The following is a 15289-nucleotide window of genomic DNA, read 5'->3' as shown; positions in this document are numbered from 1 at the left end:
AAAAGCTGGTAATTACGGAGATTAATTGAAATATTCGGAGGATGAAGAGTATTTGCTGTGATTCTTTGTCAGCAATTCCACGACAAAACGACGAGCTTAATAAATACCTTCTTTGTAAAATGCTAGGACATTATAAGAAGTCCTAAATAATGGCGGGTATGATGCAACGAGCGAAATTTTCATTTTCCGTGACTGTACTCAGCATCGTGAGACGCAGATTTCTTCCATGTGCAATATTATTATGGAGGCAGTGAATTCGGAAAGTATTTTAGAAGGTAATAATTCGAAGATGGTGTCATAGGGTGACCGTAAAGCTATAACTTAAACAGTGCTTGTATACGCAGTACCCATCATGCAATGAAATACTACGCTAACTTTAAAGAGCTAACCTGGGTTTCTTCCTACAGCTCATATGCATGTTTATTTTTATTTTAAATACATTTCAAGGTTACCGTCTTCCAGACGTTTAAGACAGTTTACAGATTGAGGAATACAATGAAAATCCTCAGTCAGAATAGCCGATTTCCGTGTCAAGATCTGAGTCCAGGACCTCCCGAATACGGAGCAGGGCAGTTAACCACTCACTATGAGAAAGTTAATTAAGGTTACTGCAAAAAAATATAGTCCAGGTCTGGTATAATATACTGACAATTAGCCTATCAACAAATACACATACATTCCAGGCACCCCAAAGCACAGTGGGATATGTTAGCCTGGCGAAGTGGTCCATTTGAGCTATATTGTCATGCTACTGCTTGCAGTAGGAGTGAATGAATGAATGAACGACACAGGCTCCCATTTAGACAGAACGACAACACACAGCAGGAAGGCAGTTCGGCTGCAGAACAAGAGCTACACATGTTTCACTGCATTAAAGTGTAACGTGGCGTCGCAGCGAATATTCCGCTCCAATGCAATGCAACAGATCTACTAACTCCTAACTCGGCACAGGGGCTATCTTTAAAAGTACACAATTGCTAAACTTACCAAGAAATTCTTTAAACAAGGTCAATTCTATCCGTGGACGAAATTATTATGATCAACAGTATGGATTTCGACGTGATTGATCAAGTTAAGCATTCTTTAGATACTAGGCGCGAAAGGAGTACAACGGGACAGTAGATCAGCTTCTTTACGCTACATATTTCAAGAAAGCTTATGATTCAGTACATTTATACAACATTCTAATTAAATTCGGTATAGCCTAATAATGAAACGTTAGACTAAACATTAGGTAAACGTTTGTCTGATGCATTTCCTATTCAGAATGGTCAGAAAAAGTAGATTCTTTATCATCAGTGCTTTCAACTTTTCTTTAGAACACCCTAACAGGGAGATCCGAGAAAACATAAATTTTCGAACTGAGTGGGACACGTCAGTTTCTGATGTATGCAGGTAACTGGAATAAAACATAAACATCTTAAATAAAACCAGAGAAGTCGTATTAGATGCAATTAAGGAAAATTGTTTAAAAGGAAACGCAGAGAAAACTAAGTACCATATAGGTTTATATCACCAAATTACAACACAAAGTCACTATATCATGTGGCTAATAAACCGTTTAAAAATGTGGCAAAGTTCAGATATTTTGGAACAATAGATGGAGCAATAGGTCGAATTTTCATTCATTGGAAAATTAAGAGCAAACTCCATGCTTGCTACATGCTGAATCTAATTTCTCTAGTAATATATGAATTTCCTCATTATGCAGTTTTCTCCGTCTTGTCACGTCATCCCTTTTAAGTTCAGATATTCTCCTAAGCACTTTATTCTCAAACTGTGATCTTCCCTTAACATGATAGACCACGTTTTACACCCACATAGAACAAGAGGTGAAAATACAATATTATTATATATTTTAATCTTAACGCTTTTAGATAGGAGACGGGACGATACGGCACAAAATGATTCCATATTTTTGGACCAGTTTAATAAAATTGGTGATTCTAGGAAGCATCCAAAGACAAAAGGAATGCATTAAGAAACCAATTGACTACCGCAAAAATTTTTGACGTCTGCTTGAGTGGGGAGGGAGGAATAATTTTGTTTTATATTTACTGAAGAAATATGCGTTTATGAGAGTTTATGACACGAAAGGGCAACAAAAGAAATGTCATCGTAATCTATCGAGTGGTTTCTGAAATGAAGCATGCGGATTAGCAGACGAACAAAATGAAGAAACACAAGTAGGGATTTTTTATTGCACCTTGTGAAAATTAATATTGATAAAATATATTTAGGCCTATAAGCATATAAAATACTGTTGAAAATATTTAAGATGAACACAGAAACAGTTAATTATTTCTTGACACGTTTTAGCATGCAAATTGCAAGCAGATGAGTTACAGATTTAATAAAACCGTAAGCCTGAATTTCTCTTGCTTTTAAGTTAAGTCGTGAAGTAGATAGTTTGCAAAAATAAAACCCCGTGAATTTAGTGTAGGCTTCTGATAAACAACACGATAGTTTTTCAACTACTTTGACATTCTTACTGATTGTGACACACAGTGATACACAGGATCAAAACAATCTATTATTTTCAATATTAACTACATTTTTCTATGTAAATTAAAATGCAGTGTGGTGTGAAAAATGAAATTAATGACAATTCCTTCCTTCCTGGCATAACGTTCGTCTTTTGTTAGATTTGTTACCACCTTCACCTCGACATTCATTTGTTTCTCGAGCACAATACAAGATGGCCTCCTTTCAGACAGGTGGAGAATAAGGAGGAAATACAGCACTAAGAAGAAAAATGAAGAAAACGACTGAGGAGCGGGTGGCAGTGGATGTGGGGGAGGGAAAGGCTGAGGAGAAATTGAAGACATAGAAATAACACGACGGTTCATTTGTCAGACGCCTTCCGCTCTTCATTTCGCAACTCGACTGTAATTTGGAGTTGAGCCACAAGAGTGCGCGCGAGTTCTGTAATGGAGCGTGGAACTGAACAGAGGCCCCCTGGAAAGAGGACAGAGAATGGAAGAAGAATGATGAAAAAGATGGGAAATAGAGAAATGAGACTATTTTTGTAATGAAGAATAATTCCCGGTTCGGAGGAGTTTAAAATTGTATTAAAAATAAGATAAATATCAGACCGATTATCCTATTAGATTTTTGTGGTTTTTCTGAGTCCCTCCAAGTAAATGTCGGGAAAGTACAAGCTACGCTCGTTTCCATATACGTTCCAGTTCATTATTAATTAAGCATCCTATCATTCGACACTCTGAGCTACTAACAGACAACAAATAAATACAGATGGATATTTAGTTCCTTACCATTAATACTTGAATTAATTTCTCACAGTGGTTCAAGAAAGGAACAAAATCACAAAGAAATGTGTTTGTTATAGATTCTTACTTCTGGGGATAACTGCAGTGGTTTAAAGCAATTCATGAAAATTGCCGGGAATATACTAAAAACACAGTGGTCATTCAGAACACTTACCATTATAATGCTTATGCCAGATTTTTTTGAAAAAAGTGTATTTATGTTTCTGCAGTAGATGAATAACTTTGAAGACAGTGACAGAGAGATAAGAAGAAGACAAAGAAAGCTGGAGAGAAAGGACGAGAAATTCCTAACGAAGCTGGAAGCAGTGTTAACTCCTGACGGCAAAAGTGTAATAACTGAATATCATATGCATGTGATAATACGGCTCCGAACGTAAATGAAAACAATTGCAAATTATTAATTCGCCATGTGAGTGAACCACACGATTCTTTAAAGGTTTGACATCAGTTTATTCATTAAAAAGCAGTTATGCTGGGCATTGCCAGAACTCTCGAAAGGCTGTGTGTGTATACATCAAAAAATGGCCAATGACAAACTTAGACCCAAATTACAAATATGGAGGATGCAGGTGAAAACCCTCCCCCACTATCTACCACATTCCGTGTATTTACATACGACTTAAATTTGTGGGTCAGATTTATCGCACTCATACTTAAGACAGAAATATCAAATGCACAAATTTAATTCGAATAGACTGTTCGTTAGACCTACTGATAGACAGGAAGATACTAAGATTAATAATACATTAACATGTATTTTAGAGGACTAGTCTGTAAGGCATGGACCACTTCAGTAGAATGAAAAGAGGATTTGATGGTGAGCTAAGAAAACACAGGAATAAGCCTCTTAGTTCCGTATAACAGGGGAGTTTCTTGACTAGCTCCTCAAGGAACTTACATGTTCCTATTAATTTATTTCATTTAGTTAGTTACATAAACTCTCTTATCATTATTCAAAGATAATTACGTAGACTACGATTAGAATTTTATGATGAATTACATATCACACGACTGAAAATAAAACAATTGCGCTCAATCCTGAAAAAACAAAATAAGAAATGAGGGTCATTCGTCACCTGACTAAGAAAGGTAAAGTTATCCCTGTTCTAAAGTATCGCGCTATGAAGACATAGGCGTAGCTGAAGTGAAGCTTCACATTTCAGACACATTATACCAGAAAGTAATCAACATCGTACAAAAACTGTTACATTATCAGCTATTGCATTAGTTTTGTTAGGCCACTAAAGCAATCTTTAGTTCTCGTCCGTGTTTCCTTAAAATAACTGCAGTGACGTAATATAATTCCTTGTTACTTATTAAACAATCTTATGTGTAGATCTCGCTGGCAACATTCTGTTTTTTTTTCTTTTGCATCATTATAATAATTCATTTGCAATAAATAAATTCCAAATAATCCAATTAGTTGATACAGCTCCGCAGACAAAATAAACCTACATGATCTTTAATGACTCCATTCTGAATCGGCTGGCTCCAGTCCACACTTTCACGTCATACTTCTTCAGTATTCATCTTAATATTATCCTTCAATTTACGTCTGGGCTTCTTGTCTTCAAGTTTTCTTGTCAAAATTTTGTAGGTACTTCTCACCTCTTTCATGCGTACTACATGCCCTCCCACCTTATTCTCTTAATTTAATCGCTCTTATAACATTAGACAACAAGTAAAATTATGAAGCACGAGGAAGCAGACAAATAATACACTTCAACACACAAGGGGTTAACCCCTTAATTTCCATTAATCGAATGAAATGTAATTTTAGTCACATATAGGCCTATAAAACATACTTAAAGAACACGGGAGGATCTTTATGTACCACATGTGCCTTTCTTGAATGAAATTCTTTCCCCTAACCCCTGTCTCGATCTCATCTCATCTTGAGGAGATGAACAAAAGACGAGAACAACCAGGAAATGACGTCATGAATCACTGTCTTTATGCTGTTTCTCTCAAATTCAACATCAAGCAAAACCACTATGGAGTAGGGCCTACAGAGAATCTTCAGCGTTTTGTTATTATCAGACAGGTAGCGGCGTGATTCTCGCTTGTTCCGATTTTCTTAAATAAATGACGTAATTCTTCATCTCTGCTCTCTGTTGAATGGGGAGTGCACTGTCTCTCCTTGTTCAAGCAGACCAGTAAAACACCAATGAGCATACGAGCATTTTGCCTAACAGTAAAACCTGTCCAAAACAGAACCGGGATTGAGTGGAAACACGTCGCAGAAAATACAGTAGACAGAATCAAAATATCCCTAACATTAAACAGGACACAAAGGTCAAATTTGGAGGAAACCGTTTTTACAAAATCCATCAGGCCTATTTGTTTACGTTCATGGCATGGGTAATTTGCACTGTGAAGACATTTAGTAAGGTCGGCTGTGCTAAACAAGGTCGTATTTAGAAGGTGGTCACGGGTTCAAACCACTGGCCCCAGAAATATCGCAGACGACACGATAAGAGACTGCAAACTAAAACTGTCAGGCCTATTCTACGTGAGACACAATTATGAAGGAAAGCAAAACATAGTTAATATGAGAATCTATGTAAAGCAATTCAACTTCTCTAACTTGGCTTCTCACCAAATTGGCTTAGCGGTAACGCTCTAGACATATTCCTTTAGACCCTAGACCTTATTACCGCGAATTTTGTTAGTGACTCAGTTTTCCAGTAGTAATTCTTAGATGTGCCACGATAACCGGCTTTCAAATCCTCAGTTCCTCAACATGATTATCCCCACAGTACCCCTTTTGCAGGTAACAACTTTCTATATTGAATATCTTCATGTTGGGACATAGAATCTCCCCTCCACGAGTTTAAACTAAGCTATAGGAGACCTACGTATTCCAGGAATGGTCACTCAGCATGAGCTTATGAAATCGAAAAACAAAAATCTCCCTGTTAAGATATAGATTATTAGCCCTTAAAAGGTTATCCTACGAATTAGTAGCAATACCCCCACTCCGATATTAAATGAAGTTACTGGTGCTAACCGCAGACTCTCGAGATGACGTTTCGGACAAACAGACTTTGCGCACGTGACCAAGTGGTACCTTTCAGGCACCAAGTAGCTTCAGCTGCCGCAATGTTTGTCAACCGAATACCGACCCCTAGCCAAGGATAGGACAATAAAGCCTTTAAACAAGTTTCCTAACACATACTAGAAGTCAGCGGCGACTAAATGGGACCACTTTAATGTGATCACTAACAGCAGATTTTCATCAGAAATGTTATTTAATTCAAGACTCCCTTACACAGTTATCAGTTATTTGCAACGATTGTACATACGAGCTTAATAAACACACATAAAACAGCGTTTGATAGTTCAAAACCTGTAGAAGAGTTGCCATTTGTGAGACAGTCGTAGATAGCAGGATAATATTAAAATGGAGTTCGAGATATTTACTGGACTTAACTGCCTCGGAACAGAATCCAGCGGTGGACTATTTTAATAATGTTAATTTTCCTTCGTCGTTCATAATGAAAAAACAACGGCCAAGTTCTGAAAAAGAACTTTGGTCCATGGAATCAGTTGTTGACCTATTTAGTTATCAGCTTTAAGATGGAGTTCTACTTTAATTTTCAGAATCCGTTATGTTTACGGGAATGCTCATTTTTGACCACTGGGACTGTTGAATATGAAGCATTACCTCATGAATGCAGTGATCGGGCCCACGTAATTGTTCAAATTCCAAGTCGCGCAAACTCGTGAGTGGTTGTCATGGAAACATTCCAGGGCGTGACGTATGATCTTCCCTGCTGCAGCATCCCGCTCCGCCCCCTCATCAGCTAGCCCATTGTCATTGAAATCGGTGACAAGAGAGAGCAGAAAGTGGTTCCAGCACCCCACACATGATCAGAGTATTCGACCTAACAGACGTAAGTTACTTGTCTGCAACACATACCGGATTACACCGCCTACTTGACAGATGTGCCACATGGTTTTCCTAAGTCTCTCCTACGGAATGACAGAATAGTACACAATTAAATATGCCAAGTAGTTTACAACAGTTACACGTTCTTTGCTCAAAGTGGGTCAGCTACGTATATTCATAACGAGAAAGACCATATTTCATCTACCAAACAACTTTTCGGATTTATTTTAAATTTGTTATGGGAGCTTACGCTGGAAATTGTGGAAAGGTTTTCCATGCTGCACGTACTCCAGAATTAATGACTGCTTGCACTATCCATACTGCTCAATAGCTCTGACAACAAGAGATGAATGAATACTGATAAATGAACATTGATTCACTCTCCACATTAACATATTTTGAGGACCTTTAAACCAGTAAGATTTGGATTAACGACTCGTGTAGCACGGGCAAACAAAGTATGCATTTCAACACTTCGGTTACAGGACCTGAAGAGATGGGATGGCATTCCTAAGGGAAAAATATGAGAACTCCACATAACTGACTCAGGAAGCTATAGACATATTTCACAACGTCTACGGAGTGAACGAACGTAAACCAGATAAACTAAAGCAGCAATATAAGTTAGACTTCTATTGCCTTCCAGCCGCGAAATAGTCTAAGCACATTTCACATGATGTTTGTGTTCCTGCTTTCAGAAATAGACGTCCATAAAATATGTGAATCAAAATAGAAAAGCGTATAGCATCTTGGTCACAGCTGCTACAAATTACATATAAAATGTGATAAAAATAATGGTACAACTACCGGCTCACTTGAGGCACAAGATGCCTTATCCGTTTTACACCATACCATGTCACTCATGGTATATTCTGATTCAGTTCGATAGCATAGAGATCCTTATCGTCTGACGGGGTCCTCTTCACATCTGACAGTGATAAACCGACTTAGTGGAGAGTCGAGGGTACCTGGATCATTGGCTTGCTCTGCTGCTGTCGGCCTGAATAGGTGTCAAGGTGTGTTTAGTAGGCCTGTTTTTAGCCTGCAGCCCTCGTCTCTGGGGGGAAGATAGTGCTTCGTACCGTATGGACTGCGAAATAATTGCGCTGCAATTAATTCGATTTTCCTGAGTAGAATACTAGTGACAAAAGAACAAATTAACCGCTACAAGAGCTTGTTCATTTATTTAATTATGTTTCTTATAAAGTCTTGCTGGACAGGCCTGCTACCGCGTCTTCAAAATTGTCAAGATTTCGTAATTTTACTTTGTTAAATTTGTTTCACGTACAGTTACAGTTGTAGGGAACTGAACGATTGGTAATGTACAGGGCACAAAATTGTAATTTATTTGCTTTAACGGGATCACAATACCAAGCATCATAATAAAGCAATAGGAAAAGTAAACTACACATTTTAAATTCTTCCTTCCCTTTCTCAACGCCCTACTTCGTGTGTTTCATTACACATTATTCTGCTCATATTTTGTCGACGATCGATTCTATTCCAATTTGCAAAATAATTTTCCTTTTGAGAAAAACCCAACTTTACAGAATCATGTGAACAGACGACAATAAAATTCAAGCTGAATATTGTGTCTCTCGTCTTTTATTTGTTCCCGAAAAGAAAACAGTTACAATTTATGAGAGGTTATATATCAATCACCTTTAATCTATATTTTAGAGGGAGAAAATTTTTCACGTTAATCCAGAATAAAGTCTTAGATACGTTGACCTTAACGTGATGTTTCTCGGTTCTGACATGTTCCGACAAGAAAATCACTGGTTTCTGTGGCTGCTGAGTTAGTGAACTTGGGAACATGTGGTTGGAGGGCGCTAATCTCCCTGGCGAAGATAGTAGAATGTATTGTTGTTCTTCCTTTCGTATCTTAGCCCAATCTAGCATCATTTTCACTTTTATGTTTGTTCAAAGTGTGCGATTGTTATTTCGACAATATTTGCTCTCTACAGCACTGAAACCGTTCTCTTTAAAAATACTTTTACACAAGTAGTTGTTCTAATCTGCTGTCCAGATCTAAAACTTCCCCTGAAACCTACCTCAGGTCGCTTCTGAGAAACCGTCTGTATTTTATTAGGCCTGTACTGAAGGATTTTGTGCGGTTGACTACGTAGACAAGTCACCTACCCTTCTTCGCTAAAGTTATTTTTTTATTTTAAAAAGACTTAGGTTTTCTTTATGGAATCTGAAAGCGCAAATACGTCAAACTTCATTAACTTCGATTAAAGCTAATTAATTCTTATATTTCTCTATAAAACCTAATGTGACATATGTAATCGTTTGCTTGTAACAAGGAAAGGAGTCGAAGCTTGTAATTAGCAGACTTCGCAAGCCAATGCACTTGCTTTGGAGGAATGCTTGTAACCAATTTTATAACATGCATCTTAATCATGGGGAAATTGTATAAGTCAAAACGTACTTCTTGTCATAATTGGGTGCTAAGATTCTGTCCCGATGCGCACTGTCAAAATAGTGTGATTGTGGACCACATCTGCAACTATCACTATATTAGAAGTAAACCAAATTAATATTCGCTTTGCTATCGACTATCCTAATTGAAAGTATTCGTGGTTCTTACTATGTCTCTCCTGGAGAATATCTGAATAATGTTTTCATAAAACCACGGCCACATTCTTCCTCATCCAAATGTTTCACTATTCCAGGCGATCTTCCCAGCTTATTCGGCGTTAAAACTGCACCATTAAATGGCACAAGAAACAAATGTAACTAGACAACGATAATACTTTTTTAAAAAAAATTGTAAGACGTGTACCTGCATGGCAGATTAGACCAAATGTAATGGGTTTCTATTGTTATAATGAGCAGAAACACTGGCAGTGATAAGAGTATCCACGTCTTTAGCGCGACTAGAATTCGCGACCTCAGATTTTGCTTGAACCAGCATTGTCCACGCCTAAAAACTCATGACCACTTTATTAAGCAAAAACTTCTCTCAGTTTCAAACATCATGACTTATGAAGTTTGGTATTGACGAAAAATGGAGAGTGTACTCGAATGCAGTGCAAATATCTTCTATTTTAATTTCTAGATATCCATGCACCTCATTGAACTTAATGTGCATATTCCACAGAAGAATAATCCATTACTAAGAACTAATGGCAGTGTACAGCCAGAAATCACGCCTCCATAGATTTTGGCTATATTGTCATCATATTATAGATGTTCAAATGACAGTTGTCAATCTTTATAAACTGTACATTTTATATCTTTACCAATTCTTCGCACAATGAGTCTTGGAGAATAACGCCAAAGGTCTACTACAGTTTAATATTTGTATTACTTACGCAGAATTTCGCCGACTTGAATTAACATTAAATTCGTTCCACAAATTTAACTTAGACCTCCATTTTAAATTAATTTAAACCAGTTCAGCAGTTTTGTAGGCCTATGTAGAGTATAAATCGCGAAGGGCCACGACCTCCCCTTCATACGTCCATTTCGTACAAACAGAGAATGGTAATTTAACTCCACGGTACGCATTTTTGTAGTGGTGTAATATCACACTTCCTCTGCAAAGGATTCTGCACCGTAGACACAAACTGGTCCTGACTTTTGTCCAGGTGACTCGGAAAACTTATCTGTAGAAGAAATCTTAGGATTCTCATAAATATAATAATGAAAGGAACGAAATGGGCTGAGGGACAGTGTCCCGGCTCGGTTTCACGGAGGTATCGGGATGGTTATGTCATGTTAATGTTGAACTTAGTTCACAAACAGCACAAATCACACTTGAAAATCAGTGTATGAGTTTACAGACCTTCAGTGAAGCCACAGCTCTGATTCAACACAATGACAAACGTCTTCGTGGAGAAAATAAATGTGGCATTAGAAATGTATTACACTTTCTCTTTTATTATTTTTTAAGGCTCTGGGCTGGGCGACCTGAGTTCGATTGCTAGCAGGTGCAAGCTCGTAGACGCACCCAGCCTCTTATGTAATGGTTACCGGAGGCCCTTTTCCGCGTGCAAAGGGTCCGGAGTGTGAAGTTGATATTCACCTCCACTGAGTAGCGAGTGTTTGGAGTTGTATCTTCGCTCCCCATTCGTCGTAATGACCTGTGCTCAATTAAAATAAACACCTCCTCCTTTTACTTCTTTTTACCCATCTCCAGATTTCTATTTACTAGTTTTAGGCGCTTTCTCATCCATTCAAATCGTTTTGTCTCTACGTGCAATCATGTAGTAACTAGAGAATGGTATAACGAATTTTAATGAAAATTTATATTCACAAGTTTTGCTGAAATTTGTCGTTACGTTCCGATATGATTCAAAATCGGAAACCAATAACGGACACTTCACGTAAAGGCCTAAATGCTTTTCTGCGCTCTTAAATGAATACATGGGATATTTTCCGTCCATTTACAAATGCCAAAAGTTAAATTCCGATGAATGTCCCATAATTTTTATGGCCTGCATAAATTTCCTAACCTCTCCCCTTATTTATTGTGGTATTTTTCCTTTGTTCCTATTCTTCTCTTCTCTCTACGTCTTAAACTTCCTAGCATTATGCTTGCACCCCTCACTTCTTATCGTTTCTTTCTCTCCTTACCTTCCCTAGTTCTGCTATCATTGCTTACCCTTTCGCCTTATTTATTTGTCTTCACTTCACTCCTCCATCATTCTACGTCATAGTCAGTGAAATGAATATAATTCAAATTGGCAACACATAAAAAGTAAGTGAATCAAATTCATAGAGATTGTTACAATACCCTGACCTACATTATAAAGTTCAGGAACTGACAGTGCATTTCCTACCTGATCCAAATGTTAAACAAACCAGAACAATAAGTACAGTGAAAATTATTAACCATTTCGATAAGTTATTTCCAAAACTCAGTTCCACTCATAAAGGAATATGTTTATTACTCAACCGAATCTAAGTTTCTCAGTTTTGCCTGAGCAGCTAACAGTTAGTCAGCTTGTAAATAAACATTGTTATATAACCAGAAGTTCATCACCCTGTTCACAAATTTCGACTCTGAGCCCCCATTCTGAGCTAGCTTAATATTTCTCCAACACCTATTTCAGTACTGATATTATAATCCGATTTACGTCTATTTGCTCAAAGTGGCTCTTCTTTTGAAATTTCTAATCAAAATTATATATGCATTAACGTTGTTCCTGTGTGTGCTACATTTTCCGCCATAGTTAATGTTTGTAACTTCCCGCGAAAGATCCTTTGCGTGTTATCCTGAGCTGTCCTGTGACAGATCACTTTATAACCTCCACGGCTACCTACTATCTCTCTTTTCATGGGTTAATCTCCAATCCGAAAAGTGTTGTAGAGTGTAATAGTAAACAGGCTTACGATCTCCATTTAATATAAGTTTAAGTAGACGAGCATTCAATTTGCGCATAACAATGCATTTCAAATTTCCTCTCCCATTTAACACGATATAATAAATTAATTCCACGAAGTGAAGTTAAATAGACCAAATAAGAAACAGACAAAAAGAACTTAGCACAGTCTTGTTCCAAGGACTATAATGGTTTGTGGTGATTTTATTTCCAGAGAAACATTCCTTGAAGTTTGGAAATGAAATACAAAAGACACAAAGGCAAAGGGAGAAACTGGATATAAAAAAGATAATATGGAAACGAAAATATTAAGAAACGCGTTTGAAATTTTATTTTCTTGTAAAATATGCACTGAAATCAATATAGCTGACCATCGCACATTCTGTCAGAACAACATACACTGCGCGAAAAATTCAGTCGCCCAATCGCCTGAGACGAGTTTATTTTGCGAGATGACGAACATAACCGAACAGACCACGTAAAATGCAAGATACAAAACAGGCCAAATATAGCAATGAAAACTAGAGATATACTGCATAATGTTTACATTGCATTTACGGACTTTGATGGGAACAAAAATTCCACTATATTTTCACAATTTCATTATAATATTAACATTTAAATATTTTGAGCACGCGGTGGATAATACTGGAAATTCAACCTTTTCTTTTTTATATTCTTGTAGAATTAGTTATAGAAAAAAAGCATTTTTACACTTATATTTTTATGGATTTATAAATCAGGATATATGAATTTGTCAAATGTATAATGTCACAATAAGGACATGGTGACATAAACGACACTAAAAGTAAGCCAAAATCAATTGAGGTTATACACGAGGAAAGAGCATGATAAGAATCGACTGGATATAACGTGCCACCAAAATGTCTTTCTGATTAAGACACCTAGATGCACGGTGTTGGATTTCACTGTTGTACCTCGTTCCTTTATTCACGTCTGCCTTACCCAACGAAGAAAACCGAGTAAAGGATCCTGAAAACGAGTTTCTTCTTCCAGGGAGGATAAATGAGCTGTCACATAATTCCCAAGAAGAGCGCCTAAGCGAAGGAAGGCAGAAAAAAGAAAGACTTCTACAATAATGGTTCGTCTTTTGAAAATGGTGGCATTGAATAGGGGTCCAGGTCCGTATAATCACATGGGCGATGCAGTTACAAAATATTTAGTGATCCCTGACCTGACGCAGTCAGTAACCATCGGCCGGTTCCTCGCACCCTCACATATCAGTAACGTAACGTAGAAAGATGAGAAAACGTCGGCGATAACTGTAGATGTGCACCAGTGGCGACCTGAAAATCTGATGTCTGATGAACCTTTGAACTGATTCCCTCATTCTGTCTCTTTCTTTCGTCCTTTCTTTCTCAAGGCAAGAAAGAAGCACGACACCTAATATAACATTAAGTTAATGCTCCGAACAATTTTAGTAACTGTTGCTATGAGGCTCATCCGCGACAGGACTTCGTCTGCATCCTCATTGAAATGCTGATATTTCCTTAATTGGCATGTTCCTGTTTTACAGAATCCCCAGGTTATTTCCGTGTTCGAAACAACCCGTAATTAGACCTTATCCTAAGCCAGCTGAATCCGGTCAACAACCTCACACCCAATTTCACACCCAGTTTTAACACTTTCCTTCCATCTGGGCCTAGGTCTCCTAAATAATCTCCCTGATTTACATAAAATTTTACATGAATTCTCCATGTCATTCATTCGTACTACATGCCTCGTCCATCACATACTCATAGATTTATCCTAACTAATATTATCAAGTGAACAAGACAATACGAACAATCTGACTTCTGTGTGCGTTTTCATCACATTTTCTCTCATTCTATGGCAAGAACTTTTGCCGAGGTAATTTTTGAACGATTGGTCGAGGAAGACATTTTAACTTAAGGCTTATGAAGGAATAAAGTATCACTTGTTCCCTGAATGTGATCGTGTTAAAACTATTAAATCAAAAAGAATGGGAGGGCCGTACAAGTACCACGCACCGTGGAGGCCAGCAACACGTGATAAATACTGAAAATTCTTGTCCCTTTCAAACTCGCTTGTGCCACTCTTCTTTTCATTCTTTTAAATCAAATTTCGTTCTTTGTCTTTAAGCAAGACAATAATTTTGGTCTCAATACTAAACCCAAGGAATTTAGGACAACAATTTTAAAGTAATCAGGAATTTATTTATGAAACTGAAACGATGATAAGTGATTGCATAAGTTGTTGTGATAGAAATTACCAATCTTATCCAGTTTATTTAAGATGAAGCTCCTCTCCATAATTTCCATTCGGACGGTCGTCCCCACCCTCTGCTGTTCGACCGGGTATAATATGAACTGTCACCCCCATACACATTTATTTTCCACCATTTTTTGTCTGCCATCTTTTTGTGTGTTATTTTTTTATATCTTCCCCTTACGTCACGTCACTTTCCTGTACCACGCCCCCAGATCCTCCACAACATATCTGAGGCCTCCCCACTCCTTTTCAAAGACTATGGGGCCCTGTGCTATTTAATAGCAAATATACGTTTCCGATGTTCGGATGAAATCATGCCGTGTTCCGTAGCATGTCTGCACTGGACTGAACAAATCGATGCCTTGTTGATTTGTAAACTTTCCATAAAAAGTCTTTCCTCATATGATAGCCCATCTCCGAAAATACTTCAATAATGCCAATGAAATTTCTTATTAGTGATCGACACAAAGAATTGTGGGCTAAGATAATTGTTGTACGAACTACTCGAAATAACTCCTGCT

General features: G+C 37.6%; 1 long non-coding RNA gene across 1 annotated transcript in view; it reads right to left on the bottom strand.

Moving 5' to 3' along the window:
- Positions 1-15289, bottom strand: part of LOC147872810 (uncharacterized) — a 112152-nt gene that overhangs the window by 29106 nt on the left and 67757 nt on the right. The gene's annotated exons all lie outside the window — the stretch shown is intronic.

This window comes from Zootermopsis nevadensis, unplaced genomic scaffold (assembly GCF_977971745.1).
Source record: "Zootermopsis nevadensis isolate Lab colony 2312 unplaced genomic scaffold, Znev_1.0 Znev_ptg000024l, whole genome shotgun sequence".
In the NCBI taxonomy this organism is placed as follows: domain Eukaryota; kingdom Metazoa; phylum Arthropoda; class Insecta; order Blattodea; family Termopsidae; genus Zootermopsis; species Zootermopsis nevadensis.
Note: the sequence above shows the minus strand (reverse complement) of the source record. Positions and strands in the feature narration are given on the sequence as shown.